The following is a 19,687-nucleotide window of genomic DNA, read 5'->3' on the forward strand; positions in this document are numbered from 1 at the left end:
GATGGGTTGGCCTGGTGGTGGGTATTGAGGAGGGCACGTTCTGCATGGAGCACTGGGTGTTGTGCACGAACAATGAATCATGGAACACTTCATCTAGAACTAATGATGTAATGTATGGGGATTAACATAAGAATAAAAAAAAAAGAAGTAAAAAAAAAAAGAGATATAAGGACTATTCATAGAAAATAAAATAAAAAATGTCTCATATATATATATACATATATATATATATGAAAAGATGCTTAGCCTCACTCATAAGAAATACAAATTAAAATGACCTTGAGACACAGTTTTCATGTGTCAGGTTAGCAAACATCCCAATACTTGATCACACACATGTCGGGAGGGGTGTGCAGAAGTAAGTACTCTCACACATCACAGGTAAGAAGAGAAACAGGCAGCCTGACATGGTTATCTATCAAGTATACTTGAGAGGCATGAGCTCTATAAAAATTATAAATGCTGTGGCGATGGGTGAAATAGGTGATGGGGATTAAGAGTACTCTTATCTTGATGAGCATTGAGTAATATATGAAATTATTGAATCACTATATGTAGCCCTTAAACTATGTATAACATTGTATGTTAACTATACTAAAATTAAAATTAAATATATATGTATATATTTTAAAATGATAATTTTTTTATACTGCACATACTGTTTGACCTAGCAATTTCACTTCAAGGAACAAATCCCATAGAGATACTTGCAGATGAAATGTGACATGTGTACAGAGTAATGCACTGAAACACTGTTTTTAATAGCAAAAGATTGGAAACCATACAAAACGCCCACCAACTCAGCACTAGTTAAAAACATTATGGCTCACACACGCAATGGAAAACCAGGCAGCTGTGAATATAAATGAGTTGCTTTCTAACATACAAAGATCTCTAAAGTACACTGTAAGTGAAAAAAAAAAAAAGATGTAATAGTACACTATTTGTTTTCAAGAAGAAAAAAAATAATATATATTTGAGTTGCATTTCAAAACTACAAGGATACAAAAGGAAGAAAAATCAGAAGCAAATGAGGTGGAAGGGAGAGTACACACACACACACACGCACACACCCTCCAAACATACCACACTCCAAGTGAATGTGGTACCTAAAAAATAAAACTACACAGTAAATGGACAGGACTCCTTCTTCTATTCTGCTATCCTCTCACCCTCCCAAATAAATCCCATCTGGCTGCAATAACCATAGTTACCAAGCCCACACTACTTAATTTTGCCAAAAAGCCAGTCATACTATAGGCCCCTTTGGACCTGTCCCCCAACACATACTACTCCAATCACGTCAAAAGTCTCTGTCCTCAAACATTCCAAATCCTTTAGAAGTCTGTATCTTTGAACATGCCACCCCATCTGCCTAGAACCTACATTTCCTCTTGCTCTGGGGCAAGGTCCTATGCATTCTTCAAGATCAAGGTGAAAGAAAACCTCTTCAGAGTAACTCTTCTGGGACAACTTCCCTGAACCCTCCTTACCACCTGGCATGATGACTTTGTCTCTGGGGCTACGTATGTATAATGTTACCCTTTAGTAGACCATTAGCTCCTTGCAGACAGGAGCTCCACCCTATTCATCTCTTGCCAAGCATCTACCCTTCCATCAAATGCTATCTGCCTTCCTCACCCTTTCCTTAATAAACATCGGATGAATGTTTTGCCTGTCTGGGTAACAAACACCTTCAAATAACAAACTGCATTTGTCTGAATAAGGCAGAAAGCATTATTAGTCAGAAATTGGTGCCCCTCAAAATCATTTGGTTCTCTATCACACATACCTAACAATTGCCCCATTAAGCAATTCTAATTCCTCATATGCAAAATAACAGTACTTAGACTAGATCAGTGGTTCTTATTTTTTAAAGCCACATAACCTTTTGAGAATCTAATGAAAACTATACTTACTCTCTCTCACCACCCCCCGCCCTACAAGTCCCTTCACAAACAGATGCAAAAGTTGGCATGTACTTCCAGGGGATTCAGAGTTAATGAAATTTGAAGCTTCCAACTTTTACTCCCCAAAGGATGGAAGGGTTAAAGTGAGGACAGAGAAAGGATCTAACACTTTTTGATGCACCAAATACTCCACTAAAGACATTATATGCATTAATTCACCTATTCTTCAACCCAAACCAAAGAGGTGCATATTATCATTCTCATTTTATAGAGGAGGTACTGGAGTTCAGAGATGTGAAGTAATAAATGTGTTTGTCAATGAAAGTATACTTTTCTGGTCTAAACCCCCTGATATTTTCTGTAGACACAAGCATATCGACCCTATGACGGTTGAGGAAACCAGTCAGCAGTGGCTAGTAAGTGCCAGAATAAACAAGTCCTAGGAAATGCTGTCCTTTCGTGTTACCAGCTTATCCCCATGTCTACTATTCCATGCACCACCAAGATACTGACAAAGAATCTAAGTGCAAGTAATAAGGAGCCCCGATGGCCAGGACCCTCAATGGCTAACAGAGAAATAGCCAGCCATGGACAAGGAAAAATTGACTTAGTTAAACAAATCAACTTAAAAGTCCCAAAGGCACTCCCCCCTCCCCCCAAAAAAATCCCATACCCAAAGAAAGGGAGTTATTTAGGTCTGCTCAGGTAGAGACATAGTCTCTGTGCCAGCCAACCAGTATAGACTACTCATCAACCAGTTACTCTCCAGGAGGGAAATACACTTGGACTCAGAGTAGATACAGAGAGAGCCTGTCCAAAGAGAGTCAGAATAATCTTCTAGAAGACCTGAGAGCCAACACCCACATGCATTTGATCCAGGAGTGAAGACAGGTTTTATAGGGCTAGAAGCCTACACAATTCAGAAGAGCTCTCTTCAAAACAGGAAGAAAATACATAATTTAGAAAATATTGCTTCTTTAACTTCAGAGGAGATCTGGCTCTGATTGCCTCCTCTCTTTCTTAAAAAATGCCTCCATGTTGAGAAAGAAGTTATGCTAGTTACTTATGGCTTAGGTAACTGATCATATAGAAGGTGGGGGGTAGGGGCCATGGAATCCACTTATTATTCTCTGGAGGGCATACAGTGGCAGAGCATGCCCAAAGGTTCTGTGTATCACTTATGCCTGTGAAAGGTACACCCAGGACTGCGTGATCCCTAAGTCCATGACCTCTTCCTCACTCTAAGAATGTGGTCTCCGGGCACACAAAGCCTAGCAATAACTCCTAAATCCACTCCAATCTGGTCCCCTTCTCTCCCTCCTGCCACTGCTTCAGCTACCTCTCTCATCATTTAGAGTCTAAACTATTCACCTGGCCCCCCTGACTTTGAACTTGCATTTCTTCAACTCACTCTCCACAGTAATGCCAGTTTCTAAAACACAAACCTAATCACATCTTTCTCCCCCTTCAAAATCTCTCAATCACTTGCTACTAGCAAAGGGACGAGATGTAAGGTCTTTTATTTTCCCTCCAAACCCTTCCAGAGCTGACTACAACCAAGGAGGTTTTCTGCCTCCTCTACTTAGTTCCCATGTCTTTGGTTTTACCAGTACTCCATACTAACCGGTTTTCCCAGAACACACAGTGCTACCTCCCACCCTACATGTCTCTGCGCAAGCTACTCTCTCTGCTTGGAAAAGATCTCCTCATTCTACCACTACCATCTAACCTGCTCACCTTTCTCTCAAGGAATGGTTTCTTCCTTCAATTGTTATCACAGCACCATGGACAGAGTAGATGACCTCAGTCCCTCCCACTGGATAGTTAAGTCCCTCGAAGGCAGAAATGATCTCTGTATCTGCAGCACCTACCACGGTGCCTGCCACTCAGATACTTAATATAATGTTTGTTGAAAGAATGGACAGAGAGAAGGAAGGCCGATTCTAATAAATGGAAGTACCAAATAATGGATTTCGAGAGCTTTTCCTTCCTAATGCCTTCCAAGCCCCAAATCCCTCAATTCCCAGGGCTCCAGTGACAAACAGTGTAAAATGCCAAATGAATGTTCTAAATTTTTTTTTAAAGGTTTTATTTATTTGTTTGACAGAGAGAGACATAGCAAGAGAGGGAACACAGCAGGGGCAGTGGGAGAGGGAGAAGCAGGCTTCCCGCTGAGCAGGGAGCCCGATGCGGGGCTCCATCCCAGGACCCTGGGATCATGACCTGAGCCGAAGGCAGATGCTTAACCAACTGAGCCACCCAGATGCCCCTGAATGTTCTAAATTATGTACGTTAACATCAGCTGCTTTCCTTCATACTGAAGACACTCCTCAAGGTAAAATTTTAAAAGAATATCTTACTACACTTTGTCATTACCTCCCCCCAACACACTTTAATCAGCCTCCTAGTTTGCTGTCAACCCCAAGCAACCAATGGACAAGCATTTCCTTTAAGTGTCCTTCTTGGAACACACTCCATAAAAGGGTTCCTTTCATAAAGAGATTCTGTGATCAATGAAGTTTGGAAATGTTGCTCATTCTATCCTTGCAAGGAGCTAGTTCTTCCTAGCTCAGAGATGCTCTCTGCTAAAGAGAGCTACAGGACTTTGTCAACTCGTTAATTTCCACACTTAGTTGAATATCAGATCTTTTCTTATGTGGAACACCTAAGAGTACCCAGGGTTCTATGTCATACATTTTGAGAAATGTTACATTTAACGAAACCCTGAATTATGACAATTTAAAAAAAACAATTTGAAAATATGGTATAAATTTTGCCTAATGACATGACTTCATTTTATCTGTGGACATTACAGGGCTCTTTTATGAAGATACTGCTTCCGACATAAACTACAGAAACGAACTTCAAAAAAAATGATACAAGAAAAATAACTTAGCAGATTGTGTTTATCCCCACAGTACCATAAATAATTCCTAAACTTCTAAATTGCCTTTTTGCAAGGGAGAAAATAAAATGGAGCCATTGAGGAGCACATCGCTACCTGCCTGCAAAGCTGCAGTGATCCCATGAAGCAAGAGTTTCATAAATAGTTTAAATAAAATTCAATTATATGAGCATTCTTTTTTTTTTTTTTTTAACTCTGAGAGTTTCTTTAAGGGGGTGTGGAGAAGAAACCTGATTAACCAACCATATACACCAAAGTCCTGCTGTTAAGTAATTTTCCATGTGGTGCTATAAAACAAAGCACAATCCCCTGTGGGTTTTATTAATATTAAAAATCTCTGGCTTGTTTAAGAGGCCAGATCATAGGATCTGAGAGCTAAAAAGAAATCTAAGAGTTTATATCATCTGTTTCTTCATCAGTTTATAGATGAGGATCTATAAACTGGGCAGATCAGGATCTGCCCAAAATGTCTACAGCAACAAGTGGCCGGGACTGACTGTAGGCAGATCTTCCCTCTGAAGCCCTGCACTTCCCACTGTATCTTTCTGTTAATCCAGGGACTAGACTGAGCAGCTGAGAGTAGACAGGCCAGGAGCTGCGCTGGGAAAACAGGGCCATTTCCCTCCACACTTTATTGTTTCAATAAGCCTGGAGAAAGCACAGTTAACATCAAGATACCCATCGTTAATTTTGTAATATGTATAGTGAGTGCCTACCATGTGCTAGGCACTGTTCTAGGAACTGGGAATACAGTGGTGGTCAAAACCAAAAAATTCCCTGCTATCATGAAGCTTACATTCTAGTGATTTCAGACTTTTCTACCTGAGACTGACTGAAGTCAGATACCTAGCACTAAAACTTTAAAAAGGTTATAATGAGAATGTGTACGTATACACAGGTGTGCACACACGTACACATGCACGCGTGCACACACACAATCATCCATACGTCAGTAGCATTTTTTAAAAATCCCATAGGGAAAACTTTCCAGATAAATCCCACCCCCAATCACTGTCTGGTTTAGGAAACCAACACAACATACACTAAAATACTAGGAAACAATTTCAATGGCTTCTTGAGGGCAAGGGGATGGATAGAAAGACTCAAGCTTTTTCAACCATCTTTCTCACTAAGTTAAAAAGGGAGGTGGTAAGGAAAACTTGAAAGAAATAAGTCAATCCTGTGAAATGTATTGGAGGAATCTTAAGTACCTATGAGGCTGCATGAACTGAGTAAAAAATACACAGCGCAACCACAATGTACATTTTATCAGCCAGCGACTGTGGATGGACAAAGCACTACACAATCTCAGTGGTGTACAACCACAACCACATATGTATATGGCCGGGGCTTGACTAGGGCTCAGGGAGTCCAGATTGGGCTAGGCTTCAGCTCCAGGTTGACTTAGGTCCATTCCACGTGCTTTTTAACTGTTCTAGAAGCAGCAGGGTATGCATGTTCATCTCATCAAAGAAGGGGGAAGCAAAAAAGGGCAAAACCAACTGTCGAGTACATTTCAAGCCTCTTTTCATATCACATCTGCTAATATCCCCTTAGCCAAAGTAGCCACATGGCCAAGCCAAAACATCAACAGGGCTGAAAAATCTACTCCTCCCACAGTGGGAAGTGCTTCAAAGATGGGGGCAAAGTGTATGGTTACAGGGAGGGGGGGACAAACTGGGAACAGTAATGGAGTTTAATGAAAGAAGTGACCATTTGCAACAATCTAAACTTGCCAAATTTCCATTTCTTTCTAATCCAAACCCCTTATCTGGAAACTCTAAACTATTCCAGCATTAAAAGCTAATGGCTGAATTGTCTTATGGTGGTTACTGTTTCAGGAATGGGAGAAACAAGAGAAAAAAGAAAAATGGCTGAAAATGGAAAAATTAAATCCACATTGATGGGAGAAGTGCTGGGGAAATTAAATGACAAGTGCTTTATCTCTGCCAAACACAGAAGCCCTTACACACTGAAAATACTGCACAAGGCAGATTCTCTACTATCCAGAAGTCTCCTACATATAGAAATTATGCCCCCACAAACAGAAACAAAAACAACAAAATGGGGCCTCTGGGTGGCTCAGTTGGTTAGGCATCTGACTCTTGATTTTGGCTCAGGTCATGATCTCAGGGTCAGGGGATCAAACCCCACATCGGGCTCTATGCTGGTCATGGAGCCTGCTTAAGATTTTCTCTCTCCCTCTCCCTCTGCCTCTGCCTCTCTCTCTCTTTCCCTCTCCCTCTCTAAACAATAAAAAAAGAAAAGAAAAAGAGAAAAAAAGAAAAAGAAATTATGCCACAGAGAGTATGTAGTACTCTGCAAAAACATCAGAAATGTACACATACCACAACTTGAATCAAGTTACCAAAACCTTTATTTTCATTGCAATAACAAATATTGAAGGCGGTGACATAGATTCTAAGCAGGACTAGAGAAAACTAAAAAATACACCAGGAAACAAGTCAAATTCTATACAAAGAGTATAAATGGAGTCCGCAAGCAAGCTCCAAGCTACATTCCCTAGTCAAACGGGTGCATCCTAGAGCACACCTTCCTAGCCAGAGGAATTGTCACAGGGGGTGGGACCAAATCTGACAGAACATTAGGAGAGAGAAGGTAGATGTTTGAAAGTCATTAAATATTTAGAATCCCCATGCTGAAAATACGAATGATAGAGCAATAACATCAGAGGCTTGAAACCACCAGAATCAAGCATGACAAGCAGAAGGGTTATCTTTATGGAACCTGTCAACTTACACCCACACACAATCCCTGATGAAGTGACTTTTTTGTAGAATGATGTTATATAAAGAAACCTAAAGTTACTCAAGTAAGAAATACATATATTCCATTTACGAAAGAGCAACTGAAAAATAAAAAAGAAAAGCCACCTAGAGAATACAATTGTTAATACATTAAAATAACAAATGATTAGCATTCAAAATAAAGAATTCTTATAAAAATCTCTGTATCTCATTCTCTCTGTCTCAAATAAATAAATAAAATCTTTAAAAAAAAAAAAAATTCTTATAAAAAAAAAAAACAAAACAGAAAAATGAGCCCCAACCCAAAATGAAAAGAAAAACTTTAAGTGTCAAATTAATATATAAAAATGTGTTCGACCTTAATCAAAGTACAAACAAAATGATAATGAGATACTATTTTAAACCCACCAGACAAGCAAAATAACATGAGCGAGGTCAAGTGTTGAAGAGGATACAGAACAACAAGAACTTTCTCACAAAGGCCCAAGGCAGTATAAATTGGCCCAACTGCTCTGGGAAACAATCGTGTGATGGCCAATAAAGCCTAAGATGTTCGTAAGTACTAACTTAGTAAATCCACTGCTAAATAAAATATACCTTAGAGAAGCTCTGACACCTAGACACATAGGATGTACAAGAATGTTCAGCCATAGCATTTGTGATAGCAAAAAAGAGTTGGAAATAATCAAGTGTCCATTAAATAGATGAATAAACTATGGCATGTTCATCCAACAGAATTTAAATAGTGAAAAAAATGACTAAAACTCTACATATGACAACACAGATGAACTTCACAAAGCTACATGAAAAAGTAAAGTCATAAAAGGATGGCATGATTCCTTTTGAAAATAATAAAAACCAGTGAAAGTTAACCTATTTTTACAATGTATATAATAAATCTATAATGAAAAACAAGGTAATAACACAAAATTCAAAATAGTGATTGCTCACAAGAGGGAGGGAAAGAGGGAAGATACTAACAAAAAGGGATACACAGGGGATTCAACCATATAATGTCCTCTATCTCTTAAGCGAGGCGGTGGATAGTGGACTGATAGATAAAATAAAGGACTGGAATACACATAGATATAGAGAGAGAAATGAGCAGACAAAGTATAAGGATAAAGTATGTCAATGAAAAAAATATTAAGAAAAAAATAACCTTTTTAAAAAAATTAGACTTCTGTATGTTCACAGTAAAGAGTAAAGAATGAAAAGAGGAAGAACTAAATTGGAAGATTCAACACTTTTCAATTCTAAAACTTACCACAAAGTTACAGGACTCAAAACACTGTTGTACTGGGATGAGGACAGAAACACAGAACAACAAAATAGAACTGAGAGTTCAGATATAAACCAACACATCTATGGTCAACTGATTTTTTGACAGAGCTGCCAAGAGCTTTTAATGGGGAAGGAATAGTTTCTTCAACAAATGGTGCCGGACCAACTGGATGTCCACATGCAAAAGAATAAAGTTGGACCTCTACCTCACATCATATACAAAAATTAACATAAAATGGACCAATGGCCTAAATAGAAGAGCCCACACCACAAAACTCTTAGGAGAAAATATAAGGGTAAATCTTTTTGACCTTAGATTTGACAATAGAGTCTTAGTTATAACACCAAAAGCAGGTGCAAAAGAAAAGAACAGATAAATTGGACTTCATTAAAATCTAAAAATTTGTGCTTCAAAGGATATTATCAAGGAACAAAAAGACAACCTACAGAATTGGAGAAAATATTTACAAATCATACATCTGATAAAGGTCTTGTATCCAGAATATATAAATACCTCTTATAACTCAGCAACAAAAAGACAAACAATCCAATTTTTAAAATGAGCAAAGAACTTAAGTAGACACTTTTCTTTTTTTTTTTTAAAGATTTTATTTATTTGACAGAGACAGACACAGTGACAGAGGGAACACAAGCAGAGGGAGTGGGAGAGGGAGAAGCAGGCTTCTTGCCTAGCAGGGAACCCGATGCGGGGCTCCAGCCCAGGACCCTGGGATCATGACGTGAGCCGAAGGCAGACGCTTAACAACTGAGCCACCCAGGTGCTCCAAAAAGACACTTTTCTAAAGAAGATATACAAACAGTATATGAAAAGATGTTTAATATTATTGGCCATTAGGGAAATAAAAATCAAAACCACAATGAGGTACTGCTTCTTACCTACTACAATGGCTATAAAACAAAACAAAATAATACGAGGCAAACAGAAAATAAAAACAAGCAATGGCAAGGAAGTGGAAAAATAGAATCCTCATATATTGCTGGTGGGAATGTAAAATGGTTTAGCCACTGTGGGAAACAACTTGGTACTTCCTCAACAAGTTAAACATAGAATTATTATATGACCCAGCAATTCCTCTGCTATTTATATACCCAAATAAGCTAAAAACAATGACTCAAACAAATACATGTACATGCAAGTTCATAGCAGCATTATACACAATAGCCAAAATATGGAACTAGCCCAATGCCCATCAACAGATGAATGCATAAAAAAATGGTAGTATATGAACCCAGTGGAAATATTATTCACCTATAAAAAGGACTGCAGTACTGATATCTGGTACACTGTGGATGTACCTCCAAGACATTGCACTAAGTAAAAGAAGTCAGACACAAAAGGTCACATATTGTAAGATCCATTTATATGAAATCATAATAAATCCAGATACAGAACAATGATTGTGGTTGTCAGGGGCTGGGAGTGGGGGAGAGAAACTGCTTAGCCGGTAAGAGGAGTGGAGTAATGGAAATCCCAGAGAATGAGACAGAGGTAGTGACTGGACAACACTGTATATGTACTAAATGTCATTGAATTGTTCACCTTAAAATATTAATCTGGTGCTATGTGAATTTCATCTCAATAAATTATTTAAACAATATTTTTCTTTTTAAGATTTTATTTATTTATTTGTCAGAGAGAGAGAGAACAAGCAGGGGAAGCAGCGGGCAAAGGGAGAAGCAGGCTCCCCACTGAGTAAGGAGCCCGATTCGGGACTCGATCCCAGGACTCTGGGATCATGACCTGAGCCGAAGGCAGACGCTTAATCGACTGAGCCACCCAGGCATCCCTAAACAAACAAATTTTTAAAAATGAATGACTAGAAAAGATGTAGCAGGAAAACAGGACAAGTGATGCAGTCAGATTCTAAGGGACTATGGGCACAGAACCCAGAGCCAATGCCGCCCAGCCTTGGCAAAGAGGAGAAACTGAGAGTTCACTTAAGGTGGCTTAGATGTTCTCAGTAAAGTAGAAAGTGTCCGTGTTAAGAACACAATGATGTGAATAAAGGTACAGTTTGAGGTGGGAGAATAAAAAGGATGCGGTATATGTCCCAGCATCCTTTCAAGTGCCATTAGAAAACAGACTGAGCCCATAACTTCTGGACACACCCTAAGCCACTCTCATAACCAGAGAAAAGGAAATTTAAACAACACCAGCACAACATTTTCCCCTCTTATGTGCAAAAGTAAAGATACTGGTAGTATTCGGTGGTGGTTAAGGGTGTGTGGGAACAGAGGTACTCTCAAATACTGCGGGTGCTTTTTTCCACTGTGTATCTGACAACACATATAAACCTTGGAGGGGAAAAAGCCAGTAATTCCTGTTTACAGACTTATCCCAGAGAAATACTAGGGCAAGTATGCAAGGACATGTGCATAAAGACTGTTTATTGTCAACAACCTATCGGATACATAAATGGCCAAAAGACTCATCCACAATAGCCATGCAACCATGAACAATGATGATGTAGGTAGGTATCTGGCAATATGAAAAAACACTTATGTCAAACTTGTGAAAAAGCACAATACAAAAAGAAAACTCAAAAGATGGTTCTATTTTTCTAAAATACATATGATGTTTACATATGGGTATAGTTAATAATTATATATATATGCATTTTTCAAAGTTTTATTACCTGGGTAACAATGGAATTGCTTTCATTTTCATTTTTTCAATGATTACAGATTGCTTTTATATCAGGAAAAAAAATCTCACCATCTTACCCATTTTGAAAAGGGAAAAAGGACAAAGGCTAAGTAAATATTTGAACAGACATCTCTATTCTGACAGCTTGAAAATATGTCACTAGGAGAAACTACAAGGCAACACATACACACGGAGCTGATACATATTTGTTTGCTTTTCTGAAAGGGCACTAAGAGAGCCAAGACTGACTTAAAAGAAGGGAGGCAAGTTAGGAGGGTGAAGGAAAGGAAGAGAGGGAGGGAGAAAGAATAGGGAGGGAGAGAGGAAGGAAGGGAAGGAGTCAGAGTTTGCCATATCTTAAAACAACATATCATAAAACAACAGTCTCGGTTGTTTTACTTCAAAAATTCACTATGCTTAATTTTGATTAACAAAGTTGATGGATTAGGGGCACCTGGGTAGCTCAGTTAGTTTAAGCGACTGACTCTTGGTTTCAGCTCAGGTCTTGATCTCAGGGTCGTGAGATCGAGCCCTACACTGGGCTCCATGCTCAGTGCGGAGTCTGCCTGAGATTCTTTCCATTTCCCTCTCCCTTTGCCCCTCCCCCTGCTGAGGGGCATGCGCATGCACATTCTCTCTTGCTCGCTCTCAAATATATAAATAAATAAAATCTTTTTTAAAAAAATAAATAAAGTCAATGGATTAAATATACAAGTGGAGCCAACCCCCCACACTTGTCTGGCACCACATGGTTATGTCATACAATTACCCTTGTACCAAGGGTGTCTTCACAATCCAACCTAGAGTTTGGTCCCACTATGGGGATATGAGCCCCCTATGACTCACTCTCATTACAACTTAAATTCCTGGACAAGTACAAACACACAAAAAAGTAATAGGGCACTATGAAAGGTAAATAGACCAATTTTGATATAAAGTCAAAACTTGGAAAAACGTCCTACATAGGATGAATTTCATGTTTGTTTGTTTCTCCCATGTTTTTGCCCCAAAGGTGGGCCCCAGTTGCAGAGCTACACAGCATCATGGGCAGCTGAAACTCGAAGAGAAACCTGTCCTTCTGTATGCAGGGAAAGGCTTCTGTGAGCTGGAGTGGAGAGAGCCCAGAAGGGGATGCCCTCATTCTACCTACACAAGCATCAGCCTAACCCCTGAGCTCCATAGGCACAGCACACACCGTAGCCAGCATAGCAAAAGCTAAGAAAATTGAACGAAGATTTGAACCATTCACACAAGTTGCAGACTAACTGCTGAAGCACACGTGTGCAGGAAGGACACAGATCATCAGTGCGAAGACTTATACTGAGATCTGAATCACTGCCCATAGGAAGCAAGTCAGAACTAAGGCTAAACCTCACCAGGGGACCATCTACTAAAATAAACTATCAATAGTTATCACAGGATTAAAACACAATTGAGTACACACAATTGACCATTCACAAGGTCCAGCATCCAATCCAGAGTTATTTGACAAAGAACCAGGAAAATGTGATCAATTCTAAACAGAATTCATTCTTGATGTGACCCAGATGTTGAAACTATCAGACAGATATTTTAAAGCAATTATTATAACTATGATCCATGAGGTAAAGAAAAACACAATTGATAGGAATGAAAATTCAGTAATTCTCAGCAGAGAAATAGGAACCAATAAATTTAAAAAACAAAAATTTTAAAACTAAAAAATAATAATAATAATCTGAAATTTAAAAAAATATATTTTGATGCCCAAAGCAGCTGAGTGGAAGTGATACAGGAACATGAACATGGGTCAATAGAAATTATCTAGTATGAAAAACAGCAAAAGATAGAAAAAAGTGAGCAGAGTCTTAGGATCTTCTGGGATAAAATCAAAAGATCTAACATGGGTATAATTTGAGTTCTAAAAGGGTCAGAGGAAGAGATTGACGCAGAAAAGTTATCTGAAGAAATAATGACCAGAAACTTCACAAAATAGGTAAAAAGCATAAATGCATAGATTCAAGCTCAGTGAAACTGAAAACACATAAACTCCAAGGAAACCACAACTAGATGCCTCAAAATCAAACTGCTGAAAACCAAAGGTAAAGAAAAAAATCCTGAAAATAGCTAAAGAAAGATAATACATTATACAGAGGTGAATACTGACTGAATTCTGCATTTCTCTACAGAAGCTGTAGAGGCAGAAGACAATGGAACAACATCTTTAAACTGCTGAGGAAAAAGATACGTCAATCCAGAATTCTATTCTCAATAAAAATATCCTTCACGGTAAGGGGTAAATAAAGACCTTCTCAGATAAAGGAGCACTAAAAAATTCATCACCAACACACATGTTCTATAAGACATGCTAAGGGAAGTTTTCCATACCAAAGGTAAAAAAATACCAGAAGGAAACATGCATCCTCAGGAATGAAGGAAGAGCAAGACAAATTGCAAATAGCTAGGTAAATAGAATAAAAAACTATAATCTCTTACGTTCTTTCAAATGCATATGACTTTTGAGGCACCTGGGTGGCTGGCTCACTTGGTTAAGAGACTGCCTTCAGCTCAGGTCATGATCCTGGAGTCCTGGGATCAAGTCCCACATCGGGCCCCCTGCTTGGCGGGGAATCTGCTTCTCCCTCTGACCCTCCCCCCTCTCATGCTCTTTCTCTCTCTCTCATTCTCTCTCTCTCAAATAAATAAAATCTTTAAAAAAATTAAAAATAAATTAAAAATAAAATGTCTATTTGCTCTTTTTAAAGCAAAAAATCTAACACTGGTGAGGTGTTCAATGTAGGTAGACATAATACATGTACCATAACAACATGAAGGTGACTGAGAGCAGAGGGTAAGGCTAGAATGCATATTTTAACATAAATAAAACAGACTTCAAGAAAAAGTGAAGTACCAGAGATAAAGATGATATTTCATAATGATAAAAGGGGCAATTCGTTCAGAAGACATAAAAGTTATAAAAGCATATACGTCTAATGACATAGCTTCAAAACACATAAAGAAAAATTGATAGAATAAAAGAGCAAATAGACAAATCCATACTCATGGTAGAAAATGTTAACATTCTTTTCTGGGAAACTGATAGAACACTAAGACCAAAAAAAAAAAAAAAAAATCAGTAAACATAAAAGAGCTGAACACTATTCAATTACATTGATCTATTTGACATTTATAGAACATTCCACTCCAAGGTTTCTTCTCAAAGGAAATGGAAACATATAGGCACACCAAGACTCTTATACAAATATTCATCATAGCAGCTTTATTTGTAATAGCCAAAAGTGGGAACAACCTAAATGTCCATCAACAAGTGAATGGATAATCAGATTGGGGTATACAATAAAACAATACTCAAAACAAAAAGGAATGAATGATGCATACAACGTTGATCAATATGCACAACAACATGGATTAATCTCAAAATCACTATGCTCAGGGAAAGAAGCAAAATATAAAGAATACATACAGTATGATTCCACTTATATAAAACTCTGGAATATCCAAACTAATCTATAATGACAGAGGTAGATCCGTGGTTGCCCAGCGACAGGTTGGAGGGAAGGACAGATTACCAAAAGAGCACAAGGCAACTTTGGTTGGTGATGGAAATGTTTATTATCCTGATGGTGGCGATGATATCACGGGTATATACACATGTCAAGAATGGATCAAACTGTATAGTTTAAATATTCATAGTTCGTTATACTTCTCTTATACCCCAATAAAATTGGGAAAAATATTCAACTTAAAGACAGGGTTTTCAAAGCAAGGTCTGATCATTCACAGGAATTATCTAGGGTATTTGTTTAAAATGCACATCTCAATCCTCATTCCAGACCCACAGAACCTGATGCGAACAGACATTTTAAGTAGACTCTCCAGGTGATTACGAGGCATATACGGAGAACCATTGCTTAAGGCCCAGTTCAAATACCACCTCCTCTCTGACACCTGCACTGATGTAACTGATGGACAGAGTTCCCTCTTCACAACTCCCAGAACCCCATCTCACGAATGGCACGTACGCTACCATGCTCTAATTATATAGTCTCATCTTCCCTACTACACTCGACGTTTTATAGGGAAATGTCACATCTTACAGTTTTTGGGTCTTCCTCTTTGGCTAGCACAGTGCCTTACACACAAAAGATGCTGAGCAGCTGAATGGCAAGTCGGCTTGTATATAATAATATGCCTGGTTAGGCACACATCTTGGTTGATGCCATCTCAAAGTTCACCAACAGATTAATAACAGTGAATGTCACAAGTGTGTGCAGAGCCTGCAGAGATCGGCCACCAATGAGAGTAAACAGCCTGGAAACAGATTTTCACTCACATAGGAAAATCAGCATTAGGCATGCCACCCAGACATCCAAGCAAAGTGCAGAAAGTACACAACTCCTTGCAAACAGGCACCTAACTTATCCGGGACATACATTTCAAATACCCGTATTTCCAGCATTCCATCCTGAATGTAGTAACCAGAACAAGGCCTTGGTAAAATCTTCTCCAATCTTTCCATCCTCCCCATTCTGCCCACTGTACCTCTGTTACAAATACTTACCACACGGTATTGTACTCACTTATCTGCATGTCCTTGTATCCTGTGCTATTCCCAAAGGCAAAGACAAGGCTTATTTTGCTTTTCTACAGCCTTAGAAGGAATTCAAGAAAAATGTGACAGACAAATGAACAAAAACAAGGAATGACTATTAAAACTGGAAACTGTTCATGTACATATTTACAAGGTTTTTCTCAAAAGAGTCCACTTTTAAATTTGAACAAAAGGTAAGGAAAGAGATTCCATTTTTTAAAAGTTATTTTCCACTACAGGGCTTTTTCTATCCCCTGGCCTATGTGCAATCTTCTAAATTTCACAGGGGCTCAATAAATGGTAAATTCCTTTCTGGCATGATCACAGCCTACTGTCACCCCTGGTGATGGTTTGATATGTTTGGGCTCCATATATTAGCTGAAAAGACATTAGCAGCCTGAGTCAGCTCAACGGGAAATAAGAGTGTAGTGTTCGGGGACATGACTCAGTCCTGCCCTCAAAACATCTCCTCCAGGAAAAAACAATCAAATCATCATGACAACAGTAACCACCCACATCACAATTACTAAATCTAAGAAGTCTGAAAGGAAGGGTGAAGACACTATAAATTAAAGAAGAAGAAATAAAGTAAAATTCTATAAGCCACGTGGAAGAGCCTTATCTTATTCCAGGAAAAAAAAAAAAAAACTACATCAATGCCATAGTCAACTTAAATGTGTAATAAAGTGTTTTCGCTGACTATTCATATTAGCAATCTTATTTCACTCTTTTAATTAAATGCCTTCTGGGGCGCCTGGATGGCTCAGTCGTTAAGCATCTGCCTTTGGCTCAGGTCATGATCCCAGGGTCCTGGAATCGAGCCCTGCATCAAGCTCCCTGCTCAGCGGGAAACCTGCTTCTCCCTCTCCCACTGCCCCTGCTTGTGTTCCCTCTCTTGCTGTGTCTCTCTCTGTCAAATAAATAAATAAAATCTTAAAAAAAAAAAAAAATTAAATGCCTTCTATCACAGGCGATAACACACATGATGGCTGGGCCCTTCTATAGGCGTAACGAATAAAACAGAACAAAGAGAGCTCTGTTTGCTGTCGTTTGTTTCATTTGGTTTCATTTCTTCATTCTGTGTTGGACACAATCATTTAATTGAAATGGATTTCTAGCCACTTCAAAATCACACAATTTACTCTCTGGGTATAGCACAGCATGGTTCCTTTCTCGGGCTCTGTAAATGGGGATGATACCAGCATCTACATCGGAGCCTTGTTCTCAAAGCTAAACGGAAGAAAGCTTCTAGAGCCTTCAGTGAGGTGCTGGCTCAAGCGTGGCAACTAGTATCATGGTCCCATCACGGCTTCTTTGGTTTCCAGTTACCTCAGCACTTACCTGCACTTCTATGAGACCTTTAAAGAAGGAGATCTACAGCCACCAATTTCAGTGTTTCTTGGAAGTTCTATTTTTTTTTTTTTTTAAGTAGGCTCCATGCCCAGCGTGGAGCCCAACGCGGGGCTTGAACTCAAGACCCTGAGATCAAGACCTGAGCTGAGATCAGGAATCAGATGCTTAACCCACTGAACCACCCAGGGGCCCCTGGAAGTTCCATTTTACCAGGCAGGGGAGGGGAGGGGGAGATGGGAGGGAAGAAAATGTTGGAGAAGAGATGGAAGGAAAGGCAAAACAGAACTAGAAGGATGAAGCGTGCAGTCTGCCTTTCTCAAGGCCACAGGAACTCAGAAAACAGAAAATGAGCTGTTCTTACAAATAATGCCTGTGCTTAGTGATTGCCAGGCACACATTTAAAAAATTTTTAACTCCAGATGTCAAAACACATCCCAGTCTGAGAACACAGAGCAGAACTCTGTCACAATAACTTCAAGTTCAACTAGCAAAGCCCACACAGAATTTCTTTTACAAAATCATCTCTTCCTCCTTTTCTTGTCTCCCTCTCTTGCAAAATATTTAATTTAAATTTTATCTGTACAATTTCCCACCAACTTAAAGCACATTCTATCACGAGTGTGAACCTCTCGAACGTATCTGCATCTTAGATGCCCTAGTTTGGTTTTGTTTAATTTTTTTTTTCTTTCACTTTGTCATTTCCTTCAAGAATACTTGACATGGCTAACTGTATAACAGCAGTCTCATTAATGAGCAATAATGACTTGGAAACCTTTTTCAGATAACTGTATTTGGCCAATTACTGTATGAATAAACACCATAAAAACCCATCAAGGATACTGGAAAAGATACAAGGAAGCACAGTTCCTAGTGACAACTGATATGTAAGCTGATCATCCCGACCGGCTTGCTCAATTCTGGCCCCTGACAACATACACTCCTGGGGGGAAGCCTGGGATTCCTTGAACTCTTCTAAGAAGCAAAACAAAACAAACAAAAACACCACAGAAGTATTTGGAACTAGCTCCTACTCAGGAAGAGATTAAATCTTACATGATTGCTTCCAATATTTTGTGTTTTCTACTAGATGTATATATGCCTATTAGGCTGATTGTCCTGTTGTCTCTTACTATATATTCTTAATTTTCTTTTTCCTTCTAAAATCACTCAAACCAGAATCACAGATACTAAGATGACTAAGATCAAAGAGGTAATCGAGTTCCAGTTAGTTAGAAATCATTCCTGTGATAGGCAGGACAGCCTCTGTTTAAATATTTTCTTTTTAAGGGGACTCTCTGTTGAGAAATGGCTCTAACCATTGGGGAAAAAAATTAAAAACAACATCAGCGATTAATTTTAGCCCAGATTTACTGTGTGCCAGACCCTGTGCTAACAGGCATGTTACATGTATCACCTCAATTAATCCTCATAATGAAACTTTGAGGGAGGTATCATTGCGTCCATTCTAACTATGAGAAAGACTCACAGGGGTTAAGCCACTTGCCCAAAGACACACAGCTGTCAACTGACAGAAAACCTAAGACAGATACCCAGGCCCAAGCCTCACAACTTTTATTCACAGCCCCTAATAATGCGACCTCTCTGTCCCTCTTCTCTAGGTCAGATCTTCAAATATGTGAAAACCATCCAAGAAGCATCTGGCACTGCCCTACGCTTTCCCCCAGGCTTCCTTGCCAGAATGGAGAGGAATCTGTGAGCTGAGTCCAGGCTCCTGCAGATAGAGGTTACCTATGAGGAAGAAGGGAAAGCCAGGCCTCCGGGCTCACAAATCTTGCACTTCCCTGCACCTCATCTCTTCTGTCTCACTCCAACCTTAATCTCCAACCCCATGACTTTACCTGCGGTCTCTCCACATTTCTTAGTGACCCAGAGGGCCTGCTCTTCTCCATTCTGCTGCACGAGGCCCTGTGCCCAACCCTGAACCAGAGCCACTGCCCTCCAAGGCCAGAGAGCAAATGTCCTACTATGGGAAGTGGGGAGGGACTCAGGGCAATCCACATCGGCTCCCCTCCCCTTACTGCTTACGCAGTGAGCTCCTGCTCAAACACCCAATCCTGACCGCCTTCCCAGGGAGGATTTATACTCTGAAAGAATATTTTTTAATTACATTCAGATAGTGATTTAAAAAAAAAAAGCTCTGAAATTAAGTTCAGAAATACTCATTTTTATGAAGCAATGGTCCTGCAG

The 19,687-nt window shown here is 39.2% G+C and overlaps 1 protein-coding gene across 14 annotated transcripts in view; it reads right to left on the minus strand.

The window, feature by feature from the left end:
• Positions 1 to 19,687, minus strand: part of FARS2 (phenylalanyl-tRNA synthetase 2, mitochondrial) — a 471,129-nt gene that overhangs the window by 316,342 nt on the left and 135,100 nt on the right. The window lies entirely within an intron of this gene.

Source organism: Leptonychotes weddellii, chromosome 8, assembly GCF_054177405.1.
Source record: "Leptonychotes weddellii isolate Sample4059 chromosome 8, ASM5417740v2, whole genome shotgun sequence".
Classification (NCBI taxonomy): domain Eukaryota; kingdom Metazoa; phylum Chordata; class Mammalia; order Carnivora; family Phocidae; genus Leptonychotes; species Leptonychotes weddellii.